Below are 13,815 nucleotides of genomic sequence, written 5' to 3' on the forward strand. Positions count from 1 at the left end.
CAAAAGTGCATGAAATCATACGTGCTGCTCTCTCAGAGCTGGCTCTGGTTAATTCAGGTGCTTTACCACTTGAAAGGTGGTGGAGATGTGGGGTTAACAAACCCCCAACAACAACCAAACCCAAGCTGCCAGTGTCCCCGTGCCAGGGTCTGTGCTGCTCATTAAGCACCGTGCCAGTCTCTGCCATTGTCCCAGCGGTGCCCTGCTGTGCTCAGCAGGAAGGGGGACAGCCCTGCCCAGGGGGTCCACATCCCTCTGTTAGAGCTGGGGACCATCCTGCATGAGTCCAGGCTAGTGAAAACATGTGAGAACTGCAAATAAAAATCCATTAGCAAAGCTTAAGTGCTTAATTACTTGAAAAGCAGAAGAGTCTACAGGGTCTGGATAAAGGAAATGGGCCAAACTGCAGAAGGCAGGTCTGGAACAGTGAGGGCAGAATGATGCTGTGCTGCATTAACAGGGGGTTCATGAATGGCCTGGCAGAGAGGGGAAGAGGGGTTTGGTTCACCTGGTGAGACTTGTGTGATCTAAAAATGCATGGAATGAACTGCATTAAGTCATAGCTGTTGTAGCATCTTTAAAGAATAAAATCTGCAGCTTCCTCGGCAGTGAGGGGCTGCACTGCACGTCCCCCAAAGCAGGTGTTCAGAGCACCTCCTGTGGAACACTGTTCATTCACGTGATCCAGATCACAGGGAGTAACACACACGGTGTTTGTAGCTGCTCTCAATAAGCTGGTAATTGAATTATCAGCTAAATACTGAAAGATTAGGCATGATGTCTTTGGGAGAGGGGTGTAGAAGCAAGCCTAATTTGATTATTGCAGCAAATCCATTTTATGTTCATTGAGAGTTGAAGCAAATAGTTGATGGTTCAGAACTTTTTATTCTCCTTCTTATAAAGAGCTCTGCGAGCGTTTGATGTTTTTAACTCTTGTGTGAGACTCGATACCGCAGAGAGGGAACAGAAAAAGGACGCGTTAAATTGTCACAAACCCCCGAGCTAATGAATTGATTTGACACTGTTTATTCTGCTAGAACTCAAGGCGATTAGCTGAATAAATGTTTAAGTTTGAATCTTTAATTTGTCTATAAATATGTCTAGTGGTTAATGAGGAGGCAAGGAATCATGTGCAGAGTCACCTTGAGCGGGGAGCGGCGGTGCCGGGGCCCGAGCGCTGCCCCCGCGTGGCAGCGGCCGCTCGGTGCCGGCCCCGGCTCCCCGCGCCCGGGGAAGGCGAGAACACGGCCGTTCCTCGGGCACGGTCACACCGGGAGTGCCAGCAGTGCCCAGCACAGCCAACGGGTGGGACGCACCCGGGGCCGGCAGCGTCTGTGCTCGGTGAGAGGCTCGTTCAGTGTCTGCCCAGTGCCCGGGACAGAGCCAGGCTGAGGAGGAGGCAGGGGGGAGCTGGAAGGATGGCCCTTCTTGATGTCTGGCTGAGGAAATGGGTAAGGACAGACCAACCTGTCAGACTGACTCACAGGATTAATCATTTATCCACTGCCACTTCTCTAAATAGTTTGTCCTTATTTATGTATAATACACAACTAGGTGCTTAAAATGAAAGCTAGAAAATAGAAAACAAAAGCAAATGGAAAGAAGCGAGTGGAGTTAAGGACAGAACACAGAGTCTTTGTACTCTTGCATCATTTGTGTATGTGCTCATTCATTATAGATCCACTGTAGGTAACAGTGGCAGAATTTGATATCATGATTAATGTTGATTAATGATACAATGATTAAAGTTGGCTTTTGTTTCCAAGGGACCTTACAGCCTGATTATATGACATTATAAGAGTTGATTCATTTCTGTCCCTCACAAAAACGGTGGAGGTGTAAATATTGAACTAGAGTAGGAAAAACAGTCATAGTCATCAGAACAGTGAAAGTGCAGATCAGGTAAATGCCATACATTACAAAACCACTGATATGAAGGGCATTGTCTGTATTCTGTATTTAAACACTTGACATGAGATAAATTAGGTTTCATAGGTTTAAAGTACCTCTGGATTACATTATTCTTGAACAGCATTCAGCCTAAATAAAAGTACAGCAGGGTGTAGGAGCAAGTTTTTGCACACCAGCAATGTAAATGTTCTCTTTTGAGGGGGCAGTGGGATTTCTGAGGTGTGTGAGACAGGTCCTTGCAGTGAGAAGGGTGTGCAGCATGTCCTGCAATTCCACTGAACTGGAGAGAACCTGTCCTGGAGCACATTCCTGGCTGGTCCTGGGGAGGAAGTGCTATTGCACAGTGCTGGTTCTTCCCACCAGGGTTCCTGCATGCCCTCTGCTCCATGCATAATTCAGGTGCAATACATAATTGAAGGACTATAAAGCCACGCTTACTTTCATGTATTTAAATTACTTGATGAGCCAGAGATGGTTTTTGCCTTGTCTGTGCTTTTGCTTTGCCTTCCTGTGTAGTTTGTTGGAACAGTGAGGATCAGAGCCCAGTGAGTCAGCAGCTCCTGAGAACCACTACCAAGATGCTGTTCAGAACCAGCTGTCAGTATTATACTAGGAAAAAGTATAAGTATGTAACAAAATCTAATTAATTTGCAGTATCAGATTTCACTTCCTCTGTTAGCAACATCTCCATAAAGTAAAGCCTTTTCAAAGGAGAAAACCCTAACTTCTGAAGGGTACAGATCTCACAGTAGCAGGAAAAAACTCTGCCTGGGATGGCCTAGACTGTCATAGTTCCTAGGAATGGTGTCTGTGTAGTACCTGAGTGTCTGTGATGTGTTTTCTCATACAGGTCTGCAAAAAAGAGTGGCTTGCACATGGAATTAAAAGGGGAAAAAAATCAGTCTGGCATCTTGAACTTTCTCACTGTTCCTTTCTGTTCTGGATTCCTTCTCTTTAGAGCAGTAGTTTGTGCCTGGATGACAGGATGGTATTTCCAGTATTTCCAGGGCTGTAATTGCTCTGTGTGGAAAGCATTGCTGAGGTGCTCTGGGCCTTTGTGTTTCAATCACTGGATGGGTAACATTTTATATGTTTAATCACCGTCAAGCAGAGTTTGGATCCAAGCTATTTAGAGCAACTGTCTGTGCTATTGCAACCCACTCAGGGCCCTGAGGGAGAACTAAGAACAGAGAGAAGGCTCAGATTTCTTTGAGCAATTCAGTATTGCCCAATACTTTGGTTTGTTATGGCTGCTGGGTTATGGGATGGAGAAGTGTTGGGGTGATCTGTTCAGAGAACATGGTGTTAAAAGAGATCTGCTTAGAGATTCAGGAAAATGCTGCTGCTTTCTGCTCTGAGCACCAGAACTGTGAAACATAACTTATGTTGAGCATGAGGCAGAGATCAATATCTGAAACCTTCTTCAAAAACAGAATTGAAAGCTAATGTCCTTCTACAGCTCGTGGCAGGAAGAGCCTCTTCTTTAGTTGAACATTTTACCATTTACAGCAATGTTAATCTCCTGGCAAAAAAAAGACTAAATTGTAACATCTCCAAACCCTCTTTTTATAGGTAAGACAGTGTGTCCCTCAAAATCCATACTGCTCAGCTAAACCAGGCTAGGTTTGCTTTGCTAACCTCTGTGATGGGGACACACAGTCTTTGATAGTCCATATTAAACCTTTTCCATTTTATATTGATAACATTTAGTTCCTTCCACTTATGGGATATTCTTCTCTTCTGTACTTTCCCCATTTCCCCCCCCCAGAAACAAAGAACCCAAAGCATCCCTTTGTCACTTGGCACCTCTGGAGAGCTCCACTGCTCAGAGTTTGCATGAATGCTCCTGCAGGCAGTGTAATTCCAGGGCTGATTCCCACCCCACGCCCTGGGTCTGCTGGGGCACTGCTGCAGCCCTGCCCAGTTCAGGACCTGCCTTGTGGCTCCCCAGCCCTCCCTTGGGGGCTGTCAGCCCCCCTGGCTCTGGGGTTATGTACCTGTGCTTATCCCAACCTGCAGTGATTGAGGCATTCTTCTGACAGGTCACTACAGGATTTCACAGCACGAGGATCTCCAGCAGAGGGGCTCTCACTTTATTCTTTTTTTCTGTTTCACACTTTGTTATGACACCTCCATCTGTTTGCTGTTCTGTGCTTGTATTGTTGCTGTGGAAAAGTAAAATGCAACCACATCTTTTCTTCTCTCTAATGACAGGACAGATGACATAAAAGTTCCCTCAAAGCTTGCATTGTCTTGTGTTTTCAACTCACTGGACAGATGTCATTCAGGACTTACACCCTCTCTCCATAGTTCTTCTGACCTTTGGCAATCTAATGACTGTCACAACCTGCTGACATGTGGAAGGACTGAGCTCCCTGGGAGCATGTTCTCCGTGGGCCTGAACCAAAAGCCTGCTGTAATTGCTGGCTGTCTTTAATTACTTTGGGCTTTGAGTCAGATGTAAGTGTAGAAGGCACATAGTAATTAGTGATCTCTCTGGCTGCTGCTGGCACTCTGACTGCTACCTGTTGTCCCATGAATAGCCCCTGAACTAGGATGAATCCACCTGCTTCTCTGCTCCTGCACTGTATTTCTCCATTAACTGATAGCTGCAGTTATGATCCAACATTGTCTAATGCAGTAAAAGCCTGAAATTGGGAAAATGTGCAGTCTGACAGGAAAATGTGAGCCTGCCAACATGGTGCCTTGCTTCAGCCCCTCCCCTGCTTCGGGAGCAGTTGTGCTGTAGAGGAACAAGCTGGGGAGCACTGAGGAAATGCAGGTGAAAGGTCCAGGGTGCTGGAACTGAGAGACTGAGGCAGGTACAGAAAAAGCCCTCTGTGTGCCCATGAATTTGCACTGCCTTGCCCTGCATCTCTGTTCCTCAGCAGCAGGGACTGATCATAATGGTTCTGCGGTGATGGAGAATTCTGAGCATTCTGTTTCCCAAAGAGGATCCTTAAAGACTGTTGTGTGGATTGGGGAATGTTTTCCTTTCCGTGTAGTGGCTGTAATTGTTTCTGAGCTGCCTTTACCTGAGCACTTGCCATTAGCTGAAGCACTGGCAGTGGCTCAGTGAGTCCTCCTGCTCGTGGCAGCTGCTGGGGGAGCTCTGTGGCTGCGGTTGCAGGGCAGAGTGAAGGCCCAGCACGCTCTGGGGACTGTGCTGGGAGGAGCTGGGGAGCAGCAGGGCCCCCTGACCTGTGGCAGTGCAGCAGCACGGCTGGGCCTGCTCCCTGTGTGGGGCTGTGTGAGGGAGGGAAGGGTTTGTGGGGAGGGACAGGCGTGGCTGTTGTGTTTAGCATCCTTCTCTTCAGCACTTCTCTTTGCAAAGAACTCTGAGTTCTTCATGTCACGATTGGTTTTGTGCCTTGTTAACTGTGAGTCTCTCTGCCAGTGGGCACAATGACCGTGCTCTGTTGTGCTCAGCATTATCTCTGTTGTGGTTTGGTTTTCAGGATATGAGTTTGTTTTCCTCCCCATCTGATGGTGGCATAGTGGGGCACGATGGGGAGGGGTCGTTAAGGGCTGAGTCCATAGATCTTTCTGCAGCAGTTGATGCTCAGTTGCCTGAGCTGCCAGTCCTTCCCGTAGGCTGCTCCTGGAGCAGGGCTCTCTGGAAAGGCACTGCCCGAGGAAAGGTGCCGTGTTTCCTGTCTGTAGTACCTTGAAAGGAGTACACTGCTCTTACATTGCTACTGAGCAGCATAATTCAAAGCATTCTATGAAAAGTGTAATGGTCAGAGCAGACACCATAACAACTCCATCAAATATTGATAAAGTAGGATTATTAATTAGAGCAGGGGTGTAGGATTAAAACGTCCCTCGAGTTGCATTCCCCGTTTGATGCGAGAGTGTGGTTTTGTGGTCAGAGAGTGGGAAGCTCCGGATAGCTGGAATCTTTTCTTGTCATCTCTTCAGTGTGTTTGCTTAATGTCCTTCGTGGTTCAAGGGATATATAATGCTGTTGACCAGAGTTCACAGAATTCTGATATGCTGCTATGGTGGCACTGCTGGGACTGAACTTCACAGGGATCTCTCTGTTAGTGTAGCTTAGGCTGATTTGTAGCTCATAAAAAAGAAAAACACCTCTGAACCAGCTGATAATTTGCAGTCCTGTTGTCCTGGAACCTCATTCTCCCTCAAAGAGCTGCATGTCTTTGTGAGAGGCTGAAAACGCTGGATCTGTTCCGTGGAGCAGGGAACGTGTTCCTCTGGACCACTTGGCCCTCGTGTGCAGTGCAGGGATAACACTTTGCTTTCCACGGTGTGTGTAGTGCTGAACTAAACAGATATCAGAGCAGAGAATGAATTGAATTTCCAGTTACACAGCCCCTGTATAAAACGGGGCTTTCAATGTCTCCCACTTGACAGGGACACTGCAGGTTAGCAAAGAGACTTCCTTTCAGAACAAAGGCCTGATCTGCATCACTGATAACAACTGAGGTCATTAAAATAGAAAGAATTTCCCTTTGAATTTCCTCTGAACAGTATCTGCTTTCTCTGCCTCACTGGTGGTAGCTTTCCCCACAGTTCTGGTCCATCAGGACAGTGCAGTAAGGATTTATTTTCCTCTTTGGGTTCTTCCCAGTTCCAATATTCTACCTAGCACAAATGGTTTAGACCTGTTACAATCATAGCAGTTCTGTAAATTCATTCTCCCATTCCTGTGCACAGAGAGTGTGTTCTTGGGTCCCTCAGTGTCTGTAGCAGCAGTTTAACATCCCAAGGCTTTTTTAGCTGATAAAACTCTCCAATCTAAATCTCATCTTCTCTTTTTCTTGTTTTCCCCCTTCCCCTTCGGAGTGTTTCCCTGCTCTCTCCAGAGCCATTAGATGCTCTGACTGTGCACTTCACGAGATCAATATGCTTTTGGTATTCAGTGGCATTATCATTCTGAGGCTGTAGGACTGGTATGTATTCATCCTATTAACATCTGCTCAGAATTCCCCACATCCCAGCCCCGCTCCCAGAGAACGACCGTGTTGTCCTTGCTCGGGCTCTGTGCGTGGATGTGACACCTGGCTTATTGTCACACAGATTCCATTTCCCTCCTCACTCTGCTATGACCTTATTTCACCCCTGGAAGCTCAGTTTGGGCTGGAGATGGATGGGTGAATTGTGTCCTCTGCTGCCGTGGCAATTCCTGTGTGTTACTGCCTGAAGTTATTTAGTCCCTGCATTGAAGGAGCCAGTTCTGCTCCAACGGGGAGATTCCATCAGCCCACAAGGATGTGCCTGTAATCGGAGCACCACCTCTGTAAAGCAATAGGAAAAGACAAGAGTCTGCTGGGCAGACTGAGCAAATCACTGCCCTCATGGCTGCTGTGACGGGGCATTATGAATTTTAAAGTCATGGACCGAGGATGAACTGTGGCTGTGCCTTCAGTGGTAACTCCAGGGGATACTGGATAGTAGGAATACAAAGTGTCAGCCCTATGGTTGTAACAGAAATTGCCAGTAGGGTTAAGTTACCAGGGGAAGAAAAGCAGGACTTGGAGTTAAGTGTGTATCAGTGTGGAAGTTAATAGCCAGGAGGGGGATTCACTGTTTAAAACTCCTGGCTGAAGGTCACAACCTCTCAGTGAATGGCAAGAAACTGTTTCAAGGGGGAACACAATGTGTTGACATTCCTGGCTTTCTCCTGTGCGTTTTGGTTGCTTTTGCTTTCACATTCCTCCCAAAAGTTGGTTGCTATAAAAAGAGGCGCTGGATCATTGACATGCAATGTGCACTCTCAAAGATTACTGAAGTTTAACTCTGACTAACAAAATAAAATTAAATGTAATCATTTGCTCATTCAAGGTTTAGGGGAAATGGCTGTATGAGTCTGCAAGCTAAAAGAGGAAATGTTGTAACAGCCCGTGCAGGACTGTAAGTTGACTTTTTACCTTTCTAAGTGAAATGAAGCTGTGAAGTCTCAGAAATACTGGGTACTGGTTTATCTCCATTGTCTGGCCTGAATCAAAGGAAATACAGAGACCAAGGGAACCTGTGTTTAACAAGCTCTACAGGGAGGCAGAAATGGAATTGAAGACATTTGCATTTAGTCTCATATAGGACAGGTGACAGTGGTTTGTCATTTTCTCAGAGCACACGCACACACACACACATATCTAAAGAGATTTCCTTGCTTCTTGGGTTCTGTTTTCTCCAGTGTTTGCCATACTGACCTCCTGGGAGGTGACACTGGCAGAAAGTCCCTCGGTTCAGAGTCGTGCATTAAAAAGGGGTAAGGATCAAATGGAGGTTAAATCTTCAGGCAAAGATTTTCTTTGACAGTCACTGGCAGGCCCTGGTGAAGCTCCTGTGCCTCTCTGAAGGTGCAGGTCAGCAGAGCTAAAGATGTGGAGATCGATTCCCACCACGGAGGGAGGCTGGGTTTCTGCAGCTGCTCCGTGATTGTGGGAAGCTCAGCCATCTGTACTTTGGCTTCCCTTCTGGTCCCAGAGACAACAAAGGGAATTTTCCCCCAGTCCTGTAATAGAGAAGGACCTAAAGCTGAGCTGGAAGCAAAAAGGTCCATCCTTTGCCCCAGGAGTGTAGCTAGGCTGGCATATGGAGTCCCTCCCAAAGCTAATGAGAATTACATTGTCAGGTTTGGGACTTCTGTCTCATAAAGCACTCAAGCATAATAAATGATGCTGACACACTGGCCTTGGCACGGAAAACATCTTTAAATATACAGGATGCTCCTTCTTCCTGGGATATATAAGGTTGGTTTAGATGCAGGGGAATTTCTTGGGGAGAAAATGGATAGTGTTCCAATAAGCTGTCAATTATGATTCCTTCCAGAAATGATACATATAGTTGGGGAATGGCAAGGCTGGATTGGCATTAGACAGATGGTTTAAAGTATTATAACTCTTCTAGGTTTTTTTTCCCCGTAGTTCTTGGGAAGTTTCTGGATCCATCCACTTCAATATTTTGTATACAACCTCATAATAAGCCTTCATTTTTCTTTTTTTCCAAAGGCCATGGGGCAGATTTTTTTTTCTGACATATTGATGAGCTCCTGTGCACGTTCAGCACAGGGTGAGCAGAGCTGGAGATTCAAGCTTTTGTGTGGCAGATCAATATCCCCTCTGACAGAAGCCCAGCAGGAGCTCGGTTTGCCTGCTGTTGTGAGACATGAAGTAGAAAATGTGCATAAACCACACTGCCTAAGAGAAGTGCAGCAGAGCTTATCTCAGGCCTTGTCTCTGGTCCAGCCCTTGTCTCTGGTCCAGTTCTGCAGGCAGAAGCAAACAAGATATTAATTTGGAGACCATGAGAGCAAGTTGCTGACACTTATGTGAAGACCTGTATTTGTCTTTCTCAGAGGTCTGTTAAGCAATCTGACAAATGGATGGTGATGGAAACACCAGGATTCAGCATCCCAGCAAAAAGAAGGGTCTGCCCACCTGGCAGCATGTGCTGTGGTGATCCCTGCCAGACCCTCTCATCCCAGGGAGAGCAGATCCAACAACTTGTGCACACCCAGCTTAGGTAGGGCCTTTTTTCTGGGGCCTTTGTGAAGCAGGAACAATTGACTCACACAGGAGCTTCCATCTGTGAAATACTTTTAGCTTAAAAGTTAACTGTGGAGATGTTTGCTCCCCTCTGTAAGGGGCAGTGGTTGTGCTGATACTGGTGTGAAACACGGCCTGGAAAGGCACGAGTGGGTGAACCCAAGGGATTGACAGGAGCTGGGCAATATCCCAGCTCTGAGTCAGGAGGTGGAACATGGGACTGTTCCTGTGCAGTTGTCCCTTGCCTTCGTACCAACAAACGTGCCTGGTTAGTTACCTGATTAGGTTTGGAGGTAGTGGGAGTATTTAGTGTTCATTAGGGTGCAGCTGCACAAAAGTGAGCCCCACATCCTTGGCTTCTTGGAGAAAATTACTCATTCCTCAGTATTTGGCACATTCACGGTCTGCATCCATTTTCCTTCCTGCCACCTACTGTGGTGAGAGTGTCCAGTTTTCCCAGAGGCCTCATTAGGAGCAGACTGTGTGTGAAGCCTGTGAGAGAAAGCAGAGGTTGCAGCTGGAAGGAAAATGAGGCAGAGCTTGCTGATTTGTGCAGCGTTCAGAGGTGCCATTTCCATGGCAGAGACAGATGTCAGGCACAGGACTTTGGGGCTGAACTCATCCTCAGAGCTCCCAGCTCACGCGGTGCAGCTGGATGTGTTTGTCAGGTCCAGCATTCCCTGTTCTCCCACCCCCGTGTTTGGCCTTCACGGGATACAAACTTGCATGCTGAGGTTCCTTTGAGCCAGGCTGCGCTGCAGGGCAGCCTCTCCAGCCTCTCTCCCTCTGGCTCTGGCTGCCGGTTCCTTTGGTCCTGGCTGAGCATTTGGCTCTTCCCCGGAAGCCTCGCAGGCGCCCTGGGCACGGCCTGGCTCCAGGGCTCCAGCAGTGCAGACGTTTGCAGCAAACAGCTGCTAATTCAGCCCTTCCACGCTGGTTTGGGCTGGTGGAGAGAGAACTGCCCAGCGCTGCCCTCCAGTGGCTCCCCTGAGCTCACACTGACAAGCAATATTTACAAACATGTTGGGTCATCTGGGACAAAAACAGCAGCAAAAGGGCCCCTCGCAATGGTAAGCACGTCTTCAAAACATTCTCGGATCCTGGCAATGTATTGGGCATATCCTTCCTGCTATAACATTTTACTGCAGAAAACCTTGCCTGGGACCCTTTTTACGCTGTTTCAGCTTCTTCCTGTAGGCTGATCAACATTCCCATCTTCCCATCTGCCAGAGAGGCCCCTTGGAAGGGATTCACCTCCCCTGTATGCAGGGGAGGAGAATCAAAGGGGCATGGAGCTGACCTGCAGCACACCAGGGGGATCTCACATAGATCAAAGGGTACATCCATGGTCAGAGCCTGGCTTCTGTGAGTTCCTTGGGAGATAACCCTGGCTTTTCCACAACCTGCTCCCTGTGTGGGTTGTCTGTGGGAGAGGAAGGCACAGGTGCTGTGCACGTATTGGATATCCCTGTTAAGGTCTTTACAATTTGCTCTTTTTTGGGGAGGACCCATGCAATGAAGATCTCTGCACAAGCAGCCAGTATTGCAAGGCAGGGGAGGTGATTTCAGGCCTCAGGCAAACCTGTTTGAATTTGGTCTTTTCAAATCCTAGCCTTTGACCTCCCACAGTCTGCATGCAAAACTGGGAATTCTCTGAGCAATTGCTGGTGGTAGGATTAGAGAAAGTTCTGCTAAGATGTCATTTCTCTGCTGAAGTCGTTGTGGGACCTCCCTGCTCTGCCTTGCCAGGCCTGTTGTTCCACTGCCGTTGCCTGGGACAGACCATATGCTCAGCACTCTCATTTATCAGGCAGCATCATTTCCTTGCCAGCACTTCTGATTAGCAATGATAGGAAACTTAATTTACTGTGTCTAAAAAGCACAGCTAGGATGTCTCAAGACTGGAAATTTTGTGTGATTTTGCCAAGGTTTAACAGCAACTCTTAAGTTTTGACTCCCAGCCCGAGCTCTTGCTGGGCTGTGCCGCCGGGGTGTTGCAATAGGCCTTGCAGTGTTCCCTGGGCTGCTGGCTCGGCCCTGCAGCACCTCGGGGTGTGTCCACAGCTCTGGATCCTCTTCCCAACTCTCCTGTGCTCACACGGGCCGGAGCTGCCTTCGGCGGTGCAGAAGGGACATCTAGTGGTGACCTGATGGGAGAGTGGGGACCGTGCGTGTTCAGGGCTTTGGGGATCAGTTTCGAGTTGGAGATTGGGCCCTGGGGAACCCTCAAGCATTAGATCACCAGACTGTACTTGAACTTTCAGGTCACAGAATTGGCCTTTGAGTCTGGAAACTTGAAACTCCAAAACCTGACATTTTTAAAAACAGGCACTTTTCAGCAGGCCTGGCACTTCTCAGCAGTGACTGAAAGCAGGAGTGAACTGAAGCAGTCAGGTTTTGCACACAGTTTTTGAGTGGAAGTTTTTTTTTTTACTAACTCAGCTTCCCAAGTCTGCAACAACTGTTAGTATGGACTCTTTTGTGTATGGTTGTGCCCAATGACCCGTGGAGGACAAAGCTGGAGGAAATAATCATGATTCTGATGCTGTTGGGTTGCATTGTTCAGTGCAGTGCAGTAGATCTGTGTTCAGGGGTTCCAGAAGGAGGTGAGGAGGGAAGGTGAGGCTCTGTCCTCTGGGGCTGCTGCAGGTGCACGTGACAGGAGGTAGGAATGCCTTTATTCCTACCACTGATATTTCCCAGCCTGTCACACGTCTCTAGTATCCAATCTGGAGTATTAGGATTATTTTAAGCCCTGTGGGAGAAAGCTTGTGAAACTCATGCACGTGTACATTGTTCTTTGAATGCAAAGCACACACTTGCTGAGGTGCTTTCCTGCATGGTTCCCTCTGAACTGTTTGTAGACAGGTGTATAGGACTGTTTCGTGACAAGTACACAAACCAATATAGAATAAGGAGACAGGAAGGTTCTGCTGAGCACCCCAGACCTACTTTCTCCTCTTCCTGCTTTTCCCCTAATCCCGCTTGCCCACTGCTGCCCCATTTCCATGGCATGCATTTCCGGCTTGCCAGGTTTCCTGCCCCGGGCTGAGAATAGAAGCCTCGCTGTTATGCTGTCCTTAAGTCTCTGGTAATGAGTGTTACACCAGGAAAGCAGCTGTGGCCTTTGCCTCTAGTTTTAATACTATTTTAAAGAGCAGATTATGGTGACGTGGGCCGGCAGCGATGCGGAGGTAGCACAAACCATGACCAGTTTGGGGAAGGCTTTAGCAAGGATGACTAAGGACTTGGAGCTTATGCTTTAGATAACAAATCCACCCAATTGTGCTCCTTTGGAAATGTAGTCAAGCCTAGCAAATTAGGGCCTTCACAGAGTTGCATTAGGGTTCTTTAATTGGACTAAGCTGGTTAATACCCACATTGGCTTTTGTATGCCCAGGGGGTCCAGCACAGGAATGGTTTGCCATTTATGCTGGCAAATCTTGTAAAATTGCAACCATGAATGTTGAAAGAATTCAGTTCTAATGTCCTCACAGGCAGACACTGGGTTGATTATTATAAGGCAGTTGGATGTAGGTGTTTTGCCTTCCCTGAGTCTGGCTGGTGTGCCCCAAGTCAGGGCTCTGTCCAGGCTTTGGGGTGTTGCAGACCACAGGAACAGCAGAGCTCCCACAGCTCTGTGGGAGGACCTGCACCTTCCACCTGTGGGGGTTTGTTACACTGATGCTGTTTTATGACAGCTGAGCATATCCTTCCTGTAGTCACAGGAGCCATAAATTCCCATGGATAGCTGTGTTTTCCAAGTGTTGTGAAGTGTTGCTCGGGTTGACTTCCAGCAGTGCCTGGCTCCAGCTGAGGAGGAACGGTGGTTTGTTGAGTGTTAATTGTGCAGTGATTCATAGGTGTTTGCTGGGATTTGGAAAAGGTGAGTTGTTGGGAGCATAATCCACACAGGTGAGGCAAAAATATTCTGAGCAGAAAGACTGTGCACATGTCAGTGTTTGGTTATGTCCCCTGACAGCAAAAGGAGAGTCTGAGGAGACACAAATGAGCTCCAGATGGTTGTGGTGACTGGCAAGAAACTAATACTGAGCCTGATCTTGAGAAAACAAACTGAAGACACCAGAGATGAAAGTGGGGGCAGGGTGGTCCAGATAAGGTTGATAACACATGATATATCATCTTTAGAGCATTCTAAGGCAGCACAGTGAGATGAACCATTTGTTCCTGAACTGCAGAGTTTGGGTGGTGAAAAGGCTCTTGCTGTGGCTGTTCTACTTCTGCACTGAAGGTAAAAACCCTGCAGTAACTTTCCCATTTCCCTGCACACATTCCACCAGCCTCTGCTGCCCTGCAGGATACTGGAGAATACAAATTACTCACTGTAGGATTGCTCCTGTTTTCCTCATGTGCAGCCTGGCTCTGGCTGCAC

Source organism: Pipra filicauda, unplaced genomic scaffold, assembly GCF_003945595.2.
Source record: "Pipra filicauda isolate LSUMZ 115617 unplaced genomic scaffold, ASM394559v2 scaffold100_size2392355_pilon, whole genome shotgun sequence".
Classification (NCBI taxonomy): Eukaryota; Metazoa; Chordata; class Aves; order Passeriformes; family Pipridae; genus Pipra; species Pipra filicauda.